The 12,039-nt window shown below is 45.2% G+C and overlaps 1 protein-coding gene across 2 annotated transcripts in view; it reads left to right on the top strand.

Annotated features, from left to right (window-relative positions):
- The window catches only part of PRR14 (proline rich 14), a 58,028-nt gene that overhangs the window by 26,571 nt on the left and 19,418 nt on the right, over nucleotides 1–12,039 (top strand). The window lies entirely within an intron of this gene.

Raw genomic sequence — 12,039 nt, 5'->3', positions numbered from 1 at the left:
TCGGTTGGAGGGAAGCGGGCGGCAGCGTGCGAGCCGGCCTCCTTCCCGAAGGCCTGGCGAGCTCGGGGTGCTCCCGGCCGAGCACCTGCTCGGTTCCCCGCGCGCTGACGCGGCCCGGCGGGGGGCCCGAGGGCCCAGAGCACCGCTCCTCTTCCCCCGCGGGCTCGGCCAGAGCCCCGTCTGCATCGCCCGGGGACGGGGGTGGGCTCCCTGCCGGCTGTGCCCTCGGACTTGGACGACGTTTCCGCTCGCTTTGAGCGCCCCAGTTGAGCTCAGCTGCGGGAGACGGGTACAGTGCAGGGAGCTAAACAGTCTCCCCGGCCACAGAGGCCAAGTTGCTCTCCACGGCCTTCCAGATTCCCAGGTCTCCGCTGGGTGTGACCCAAGGCTTAGTCCCTAAGCGCCTGCAGCTCCCTGGGGCTGATGATGATTAAACGCGGCATCTGCAAACATAATGCTGGGGACTGAAAAGAGGTGGCTCTAAGCGGGTCTGTTCTCAGTGGTGCTTACAGCCCCGGGGGAGATAAACAAATATACAAAGGTCTGGCTGCCTTGAGGGCTGGAAAAGGCCTAGATTGGAGCCAGGAGTTCCAAGGTAATAAGGGCATCATAATGCAGTGCAGACTTGACTCCTAGCTCAGTGTGACTTCTATAAACATCTGAGGGCAGGGTAGTTGGCCCCTTGCATATTATACCTTTGTCCAATATATTTACCTGTGAAGAAACCTATGGGATCTACCATGGGAAGCCACAGTGGTAGCACTGATACACTCCAGGGAATTATAAGACAGTCTCTTCTTCTTCTTTTTAAAATTTTTTTTATCTATTTATTCATGAGAGAGAGGGAGGGAGAAGCAGGCTCCATGTGGGGAGCCTGAAGTGGGACCCCATCCCAGGTCTCCAGGATCAGGCCCTGGGCCCAAGGCTGCGCTAAACCGCTGAGCCACCCGGGCTGCCCAAGACAGCCTCTCTTCTGAGTTGAACACATAAAAAGACAAGCCCTGTGAATCAATTAGGAAAAAGCTGGAGAAAGAGCTAGAGAAGTCACATTAAAAGCAGCTATTTAGGGGCGCCTGCGTGGCTCCATTAGTTAAGCATCTGACTCTTGGTTTTAGCTCAGGTTGTGATTCCAGGGTGATGGGATTCCAGCCCAGTGTGGGGTTCCCTGCTTAGTGAGGAGTCTGCTTCTCTCCCTCTGCCACTCCCCTTGCTCTCAAAGGTGCTTTTGGGCTCTCTCTCTAAATTAAAACAAAAACAAAAACAAAAAAACAAAATTAAGCAGTTACTTAAAATAGGGATGATTAGATAAAGCTGTTCAATATTCAAAAAAACGGTGCTGTTTTCCAAACCATTAGGATGCCTACCATTAAAAAAAGAAAGAAGAGGGATCCCTGGGTGGCGCAGCGGTTTGGCGCCTGCCTTTGGCCCAGGGCTTGATCCTAGAGACCTGGGATTGAATCCCACATCGGGTTCCCGGTGCATGGAGCCTGCTTCTCCCTCTGCCTGTGTCTCTGTGACTATCATACATTAAAAAAAAAAAAAAAAATTTTTTTTTTTTAAAGAAAGAAAAGAACAAATGCTGGCCAGGATGTGGAGTAACTGGGATTCTGTGCACTGTGGGTGGAAATGTAAAATGGTGGTCACTATGGAAAACTGATAGATTCTAAAAACGTTAAAAATAGAATTACTTTATGACTCAGCAATTCCACTTTGGTTATGTCCCCCAAGAATTCAGAGTGTGGCCTCAAAGAGATATTTGTATTGGCATGTTTTAGCAGTATATTCACAACAGTTAATACCAATGAATGGGTGAACAAAATGTGGTAGATAACATGCTATGGAATACCATCCAGCTTAAAAGGGAAAGAAATTCTGACACATTCTATAACTTGGGTTGAATTTGACATTATGGGACGCCTGGGTGGCTCAGCAGTTGAGTGCCTTTGGCCGGGAGCATGATTCCAGGATCCTGAATCGAGTCCCACGATCGGCTCCTTGCAAGGGGCCTGCTTTTCCCTCTGCCTGTGTCTCTGCCTCTCTGTGTGTGTGTCTCTCATGAATAAAGTCTTAAAAAAAAGTTGACATTATACCAAATGAAATAAGCCAGTCACAAAAAGATAAATACTGTATGATGTATGAGTGTCTAACGTATCAAATTCATAGAAGCAGGAGGTTGGTTGATTGTGAGAATGGTTGGGTGATTGCCACAGGCTGGGGAGAGGGGGAAAGGGAGGGTTGTTTAGTGAGTTTTGAAGATGAGAAAGGTCTGGAGATTGGTTGCCTGATAATGCGAGTGTATGCTTAAAAAATGGTTAAGGTGGTAAATTTTATGTTATGCTAATTTTTTTTAAAGTATTTATTTATTTATTTATTTATTTATTTATTTATTTATTTGAGAGAGAGTGCATGAGTGGCAGGGGTCAGGGAGAAGGGCAGAGGAAGAGGGAGAAGCAGACTCCTTCCTGAGTGAGGAGTCCCATGCAGGCCTAGATCCCAGAACCCCAAGACCATGACCTGAGCTGAAGGCCGACACTTAACAGACTGAACCACCCAGTCGCCCACAAGTTAAAAATACTTAACCAAATACACTAAGAGACCAAATCCAGCATCATATAAAAAAGATTATATACTCTGGGGATGCCTCAGTGGCTCAGTCAGTTAAGCGTCTGCCTTCAGCCCAGGTCATGATCTCAGGGTCTGGGAATCAAGCCCCACTGCATCAGACTCCCTACTCAGTGGGAAGACTGCTTCTCCCTCTCCCTCTGCCCCTCCCCCTTGCTCATGCTTTCTCACTCTCTCAAATAAATAAACTCATTAGGGACACCTGGGTGGCTCAGCGGTTAAGCATCTGCCTTAGGCTCAGGGCGTGATCTTGGAGTCCCAGGATTGAGTCCCACATTGGGGTTCCTGCTGGGAGCCTGCTTCTCCCTCTGCCTATGTCTCTGCCTCTCTCTGTGTCTCTCATGAATAAATAAATTTTAAGTCTTAAAAATAAATAAAATCTTTTTTAACATTTGAAAATTAACGTAGTACATCATATATCAATAGACAAAAAACACACGATCATGTTAGAAGTGCTAAAAGTACTTGATAAAATCCAACACCCCTTCATGATAAAAATGCTCAAAAACTAGGACTAAAAGAGAATGTCCTCAACCCGATGAAAGACTGAATGCTTTCCCCATAAGAGCAAGGAAATCCACTGTTGCCACTTCAATTCTATTCTATTCACTGTTATTCTCATCACTTCTTTTCTATTACATTGTACTGTTCTAGCCAGAACAACTAGGCAAGAAAATGAAATAAAAGTGTCCAGATTAGAAAAGAAGATGTAAACTAGTGATATCTGTAAATGATATGATATACAAACTCTTGAGTTCATTTAAAATGCCATTAGTGGGACACCTGGGTGGCTCAGCAGTTAAGTGCATGTCTGCCATCGGCTCGGGGCATGGTCCCAGGGTCCCGGGATCAAGTCCCGCGTCAGCCCCCTCCGTGGAGCCTGCTTCTCCCTCTGCCTGTGTCTCTGCCTCCTTTTCTTTCTGTATCTCTCATGAATAAATAAATTTTAAAAAATCTTTTAAAAATAAAATGCCATTAGTACTTGGGTGCATGGCCCACTCAGTGGGTAGAGCATATGACTATCTTGAAGTCGTGAGTTCAAGCCCCACACTGGGTGTAGAGCTTAGTTTGAAAAAAAAAAGCCATTCGTACAGCTATTTTATAAGACTAAACATACTCTCAGCATATGTTCCAGCAATTATTTTCCTTGGTATTTACCCAAATAATCTGGTAACTTCTATGTCCACACAAAAACCTGCAGACAGATGCTTATAGCAACTTTATTCATAACTGCCAGAGCCTGGAAGCAACCAACATGTCCTTTAGTAGGACATGGATAAATAACCCATGGTACATTCACACAGTGAAATATTAGCATTAAAAAGACATAAGCCATGGAGTGCCTGAGTGGCTCAGTCAGTTGGGCATCTGCCTTCCACTAGGGCATGATCTCGGAGTCCCAGGATAGAGCCCGGCGTTCGGCTCCCTGCTCAGCCAGGAGTCTGCGTTTCCCTCTGCCCCTCCCCACTGCCTTTGCTCTCTCTCTCTCTCTCTCTTTCTCTCTCAGATAAATAAATAAATAAAATCTTTTTTAAAAAGACACGAGAGCCTGGGTGGCTCAGTGGTTTAGTGCCGCCTTCAGCACAGGGCATGATCCTGGAGACCCTGGATCGAATCCCACATCAGGCTCCCTATAGGGAGCCTGCTTCTCCCTCTGCCTATGTCTCTGCCTCTCTCTCTGTCTCTCATGAATAAATAAATAAAATCTTTAAAAAAAAGACATGAGCTATTATTGATACAAAAAAAACCCATGTAGCCTTAAATACATTATTACTAAGAGAAAGAAGGCAATCTGAAAAAGCTATATACTGTATGATTCCAACTATATTACATTCTGGGAAAGGCAAAACCACGGAGACAGTAAAAAGATCAGTGGTTGCCAGAGTTTGGGGAGAAGGAATAAATAGGTGGAACATAGAGGATTTTTAGAGTGATACGATAATAATTGGTGGATACATGTCATTATACCTCTGCCAAAACTCATAAAATGTACAAAGCCAAAAGCTAACCCTAATGTAAATCGTGGGCTTTGGGTGATAATTATGTATCAATCTAGATTCATAAATTATAACCAATGTACCAATTTGGTATGAGGTGCTGATAGTAGAGAGGCTAGGATAGAGGGTAGAGGGATATGGGAACTCTCAGTACTTTCAACCTAACTCTAAATTACTCTAAAAAAAAAAAAAAAAAAAAACATCTAGGGACGCCTGGGTGGTTCAGCATCTGCCTTTGGCTCAGGTCATGATTGTGGGGTCCTGGGATGGAATCTTACATCAGGCTCCCTGCAGGGAGCCTGTTTCTCCCTCTGCCTAAACCTCTGTCTCTCTCTGTGTGTCTCTCATGAATAGATAAATAAAATCTTTTAAAAAAAGAAAAAGAAAAAGAAAATCTATTTTAAAATGTCTAAAAAGTAATGATTCATAATACCACGTGGATGAACCTTCAAAAGAGTATGCCAGGTGAAAAAAGACACAAAAGACCACATATCTTATGATTCCAATGATATGAAATGTCCAGAATAGGCAAATCGATAAACAGAAAGTAGATTAGCTGTTTCCAGGGACTGGAGGAGTAGAGAATGGGGTTGTGATGGCTTAAGGGTTTCTTTCTGGGGTGATGAAAATGTTCTGGAGTTAGATTGTGGTGATTGATTGTACAACTCTCTGATAATCCTAAAAATCAGTGAATTGTATGCCTTAAAGGGATTAAGTTTATGGTATTTGAATTATATCTCAATAAATGTTTAAAAAAAGAACTCTGGGGGATCCCTGGGTGGTTCAGCGGTTTGGCACCTGCCTTCGGCCCAGGGCGTGATCCTGGAGTTCCAGGATTGAGTCCCACATTCGGCTCCCTGCATGGAGCCTGCTTCTCCCTCTGCCTGTGTCTCTGCCTCTCTCTCTCTGTGTCTCTCATAAATAAATAAATTAAATTAAAAAAAAAAAACTCTGTTGTAGTCTTAGAAAAGGAGGTGGTTGTGCAAATTATTTAAAAAACAAAATAAAAATCTTAAGATTTGTGTGAAATCGGAAAAGACCTTATTCAGCCAGGGGAATATTGGAAAAGAAAACCAGAGCCGGGGACATCACAATGCTGGATTTGAAGTTGTACTACAAAGCTGTGATCATCAAGACAGTGTGGTACTAGCACAAAAACAGACACATAGATCAATGGAACAGAACAGGGAACCCAGAAATGGGCCCTCAATTCTATGGTCAACTAATATTCAACAAAGCAGGAAAGACTATCCACTGGAAAAAGGACAGTCTCTTCAATAAATGGTGCTGGGAAAATTGGACAGCCACATGCAGAAGAATGAAACTAGACCATTCTCTTACACCAGACACAAAGATAAACTCAAAATGGATGAAAGATCTAAACCTCATCAGAATTCTGGAGGAGAACACAGGCAACACCCTTTTGAACTTGGCCACAGCAACTTCTTGCAAGATACATCTATGAAGGCAAGGGAAACAAAAGCAAAAATTAACTATTGGGACTTAATCAAGATAAAACCTCTGCACAGCAAAAGAAACAGTCAACAAAACTAAAAGACAACCTACAAAATGGGAGAAGATATTTGCAAATGACATATCAGATAAAGGGCTAGTATCCAAAATCTTATTAAACTCAACAGCAAAGAACCAAACAATCCAGTCATGAGATGGGCAAAAGACATGAACAGAAATTTCACAGAGGAAGACGTAGACATGGCCAATAAGCACATGAGAAAATGCTCTGCATCACTGGCCATCAGGGAAATACAAATCAAAACCACAATGAGATACCACCTCACACAGTGAGAATGGTGAAAATTAACAAGACAGGAAACAACAAATGTTGGAGAGGATGTGGAGAAAGGGGAACCCTCTTGCACTGTTGGTGGGAATGTGAACTGGTGCAGCCTTTCTGGAAAACTGTGTGGAGGTTCCTCAAAGAGTTAAAAATAGGGATCCCTAGGTGGCTCAGCGGTTTAGTGCCTGCCTTCGCCCCGGGGCATGATCCTGGAGTCCCAGGATCGAGTCCCATATCGGACTCCTTGCATGGAGACTGCTTCTCCCTCTGCCTGTGTCTCTGTTTCTCTCCCTCTCTGTCTCTCATGAATAAATAAATAAAAATCTTTAAAAAAAAAATAGAACTGCCCTACGACCCAGCAATTGCACTGCTGGGGATTTACCCCAAAGATACAGATGCAGTGAAAGACCGAGACACCTGCACCCCAATGCTTATGGCAGCAATGTCCACAATAGCCAAACTGTGGAAGAGCCTCGGTGTCCATCGACAAATGAGTGGATAAAGAAGATGTGGTCTATGTATACAGTGGAATATTACTCAGCCATTAGAAACGACGAATACCCACCATTTGCCTCAACGTGGATGGAACTGGAGGGTATTATGCTGAGTGAAGTAAGTCAATCGGAGAAGGACAAACATTATATGGCCTCATTCCGTTGGGGAATATAAAAAATAGTGAAAGGGGATTAAAGGGGAAAGGAGAGAAAATGAGTGGGAAATATTAGAGAGGGTAACGGAACATGAGAGACTCCTAACTCTCGGAAATGAACAAGGGGTAGTGGAAGGGCAGGTGGGTGGGGGGATGGGGTGACTGGGTGACCAGCACTGAGGGGGGCACTTGATGGGATGAGCACTGTGTGTTATACTATATGTTGGCAAATCAAACTCCAATAAAAAAAATATATTTAAAAAATCAAAATAAAAATCACATTAAGGCTTCCAGGAGGCATTCTAACAATCCCTTCCTAAGCCTCTGCCCCGCCACTTTATTCCCTCTGTCCCCTATCCCCTCTAGGTCTTTTGCACATCCCAGTGGTTTCCGTGGCTGCAGCTCTCTCCCAAGAACTGGTTTAGATACACGGTGAAAAATGAATGAGCAGCAAAAATGGGCAGAGCGAGCGCCCCCAAGTGGCCTTAGGTCTCTGGCGTAACATCCAGCATAAGGCCTTCTGAGCCTTGAAATCTGTGCATTCCTGCAAGAAAAAATACACAACCTCCGCGGCAACGCTGGACAGGCAGAGCCTCCTCGGCTCGGGTGCAGGTTCTGCGCTCCAGATGGGGACGAGACCTGGAGCCGAGGCTTTGGACATTTCCAGTCCCCAGATCCTGGATCCTCCAACCCCGGGGCCACTGTCTTTTCTGGGCGGAGGAGACACCGCCCTCTGGGCCTGACGTCTGAGCTGGCTGGGATCCCGCTTCGCGTGGGGCCAAGCTCTGCCTGGAATAGAGGAACCACGGCATCGTGGGTCACCCCGGTCCTGGGTGGACAACGGTCCGGAAAATGCCTCAAGAGAATACTCGGCGACCTGCCTTCACAACCGTCAATCAGACGCACTCGGAAGCTGGTTATTCGTTTTGGTTAACCTTTTCTGCTGAGAGTCAGCTCCTAACACTCAGCTCCGGCTCTTAAAATTCCTAAGCCCCCGTTGGCGCTGGCGGAGATGGGCTAGACCGTGTTGGGAACGGAGCACTCCATCACTGAAATAACAAGGTCTGGGCCGCTGGGACGCTGTTGCTAGGTGACGCCTGACCGAAGGCTGGTTCCCACGTGCAGGACCAGGCCAGCGAAGTTACCATGCGGTGAGGCCACACTGGTCAGCGTCCTCTGCGCAATTCTACCGTAGCCCCTTCCGTTCCGTTGGTCCCGAGGCCTCCTCCTTCCTGTCCTGAGAGAAGCCAATTCTAAGGGGCTCAGCACATTTATGGAATTTCTTCATTGTCCCAGGTTGCAACAGTCTTCTTGTGAATCATCTAACTCTGAGCAACGCTCCCTGTGAGGGTAGGAAGTGTGGTCCCTGTTTAAGAACAAGAACATTGAGACTGGCTCGTTGGTACTCAGGCCTATCTGGCTTCCGGCCCCGTGCTCTTTCTACTGACCTTATCAGGAGGGCTTTCCCTTCTTCTTTTTTTTTTTATTTTTATTTTTTTTTATTTTTTATTTATGATAGTCACACACACACACACACACACAGAGAGAGAGAGGCAGAGACACAGGCAGAGGGAGAAGCAGGCTCCATGCACCGGGAGCCCGACGTGGGACTCGATCCCGGGTCTCCAGGATCGCGCCCTGGGCCAAAGGCAGGCGCCAAAACCAGGGCTTTCCCTTCTGAGCCATCTCAGCCCGTGAGCAGTTCACACACACTCCCGGGATAGAAGTCCTGGCCACAATTGGACTTCAGCGGCTTACAGAGATGCCCTCTTCCCTTTTATCCACCACTCTGAAGCAGTGAGAAATACCATAAGTATATATTTTTTATTAGAGAAGCCTTGAAGATTGGGGGTATGGTCTTTGCCCCATCTTTTTCAGAGTCCTATCCCTTAGTTATTCAAGTATCTCCCTACCCCATATCCTTGGTGTCCCCCTCACCCTCCCAGGATCAATTAACCTAGATTTCTGGAAGATATCTGGATAGCACTTAATGGTCTCAGGTGAATCTGAATCTAAGAACTGAGACCTTAGTTCTTTTTGCTACTACTTAACATGTTTCTGGATTTTTTTTCTCCTCTACTGAGGGTTATTCTGCTGATGCTTAATCAGAGCTAATAGATGGAAAAATGTCAGGACTTCGTGAAAGGTGTGAGCTCACTTCCCATTAACTCATTCAGGTGAGGTCCTTGAAAGAGCTAAAAAGGGCCTTGCACTTCCTATACCAGGAGTGAGATATTTCCAGGTATTGCTTCTGTGGCTAATCAGTTTGCGGGCTCTGGAGAAGCAACAGTCATACTCAGGAAAGAGGCAAGGCCATTCACCTTGGTGCAAATCCAAGATAGAAAGTTTCTAGATCGCCCAATTACAGTCAAAGTAACATATTTGATTCTAGGGTTTACAGTGGGGAATTAACACAGACTTGGATGCAGACCGTAGGTCCCAAGATGCCAGAGCCTCATGCATGCCAGGCCATGGTCCTCAGTCTCAGGGTGAGACATCTGCTCTGGCACTGACATTTCTATCCCCCATGGTTTCTTGGCTTTTAGTCCCTTCCTTCTGCATCTGCTTCCTCTAGTTTTCTACTGGAAAATTGGGAGAATCTCAGAACTTAGACTGTAACCATTTTTGGTCCATGAAGGCAGTGGGCAAATTCAAAGACTTGAGGCAGAATTTCCCTGGATGGTTGTTTAAGAGAGGTGCCCAAATCCCCACGGCTGGGTCATAGTCCTATAGAATCCTGGGACCATTAATCCCTCATCAAGAGCCCATCTTGTCCATAAGGATTGACAGAATGCCTCAGTTGGGGCATTATTCTCCAACTGTGAAGGTAGCCTTCCCCCAACACTCCTTTCCAATAATAGGAACCCTCTAGGATTAGCTCAGGAAAAGACAACGGTCTTGAGAACTTCATCCTATAGAGAAACTATTTCAGTATTCTTTACATTTTAGATTTCTAAAAGCCCAAGATTAGTAATACCTGAGTATTCAGAAAAATGTAGCTGGAAACCTAAAAAACAAACAAGCACCACTAGATTCTAACCTATGTTTAATGAGTGGCATACTAAAATCCTGATCTTCACCTTGAAGTGATCATGAACATCGACTAACCTTGTACAACTCTCTCAATCCAACCAAAATGTACTGAGCTCCAACACTTAATTCACCTTTGGGACCCTTTCCAAAGAATCCATGTTTCCTTATGAATTCCCATTTATAAAGCACTCTGATCCTATGCCCCCCATTAGCAAGGGACTCAAATTCTCTGCCTTCATTTTCTTACCTATTAAATGGGGATAATTGTTTCTTTTTCTTAGGGATGTTGTGAAGATTAAATGAGATAACATAATTAAAGATCCTCTTTGGAACACTGAGGTTCAGGACTTGAGGTGTTGATCAAAATTTATTTCTCTCCCCCAGTTCCATATCAGGGCACACTCTCTATATATCATTCACTGGAGGAAAGATGTGTAGAGAAAGAATAGTCAAGGGTTAGTTTTAGAAACTTATTGGGATGCCTGGGTGGCTCGGCAGTTGAGCGTCTGTCTGCCTTTGACTCAGGGCGTGATCCCAGTCTGGGGATTGAGTCCCACATCGGGCTCCCTGTAGGGAGCCTGATTCTCCCTCTGTCTAGGTTTCTGCTTCTCTCTGTGTCTCTCAGGAATAAATAATTAAAAAAAAAAAAAAAGGGAAAGAAACTTATTGTTATATCCTCCAAACCTAGAAGAAGCGTGGTACCATTTGGAATCTGAGAAAATGGAACTAATCTAGAAAAAGTACGTAAATTGCATCAGATAGTTCCTTTAGAGGGAGATCTTTGTGAAGGATGTGAGGTTTTCCAAGAAGTGTGACTTCAGGCATACACTGATCCCCTCAACTCAGCAGACTTCTCTGAGATGTGCCTTATCTTTGGTATCCTGGGCTTCAGAGGACCACGGACATCACATTTTGTCCTACCCAAGAAACAAAGCTTCTCTCAGATCCTGGGGAAGAAGAAATGAGTCAGGGACGGTATAGGAGTCTCAGGAAGTGTGTGTATAGTAGGGAGTTGTAGGAGGATACAACTCTTGCGAGTCCTCAGCTAGGCATTATTGGAACCATTCTAACATTTAAAAACCTGGAGGCTCAGAGAAATTAAGTGGTTTGCCTAAGCCCATACCACATGTAAGAAAGAATCAGGACCAGAATTCAAGCCTGTTTGATAACAGTCCCCAAGCACTCAACCACTTGGAAGTACTGAATATGCTGACTCTGTGACCCATAGTTTTAGGATCTCAGAAGCAAGGGCTAGGGAGGTGGGAGGCAGAGGGTCTTTGGCCCCAGGCCTTACTTTCAGGAAACTCTGAAATGTAAACTTGATTTTATTGTCAAACAAGTACTCTGGACCCAGAGACCATTACTGGACCCTACCTTATGTATTATTTTTCTCTAATAGTTATTTCGTGAGCAGCACAACTACACTGCACTATATATTTTTTGTACTATATTTTTGTGTTAAAATCATCAGTATGGGGCAGCCCGGTGTAGCGCCGCCTTCAGCGCAGGGCCTGATCCTGGAGACTCGGAATGGAGTCCCACGTCCGGCTCCCTGCATGGAGCCTGCTTCTCCCTCTGCCTGTGTCTCTGCCTCTCTCTCTCTCTCTCTTATGAATAAATAAATAAATAATCTTAAAAAAAATAAAATCATCAGTATGCTAAATGCATTTAAGATACACCACTGTTACACTTTGTCTCCCCTCCCCCGCCATCCCCCTTTAAAAAATTCGGCAGCTTGGGAGGAGCAGGGCTTGTAGGGCTACGATATCTGCCGACCTTTTAATTAGGCCCACGACTTTTTAATTAGGCCCACGTTGGCCTGGGGCAGCACCTCCAGGACGCCTCCTTCCCGCCCAGGAATCTTCCCCACTCGGAGCCCCAGGCCGCCCCTTAAGTTTATGAGCTCCTAGAGGAACTCTCATTTTGGATCCGTATCCTGA

This window comes from Vulpes vulpes, chromosome 3 (genome assembly GCF_048418805.1).
Source record: "Vulpes vulpes isolate BD-2025 chromosome 3, VulVul3, whole genome shotgun sequence".
NCBI lineage: Eukaryota > Metazoa > Chordata > Mammalia > Carnivora > Canidae > Vulpes > Vulpes vulpes.
The sequence above is the reverse complement of the archived record's forward strand: the minus strand, read 5'-3'. Positions and strand labels throughout refer to the sequence as shown.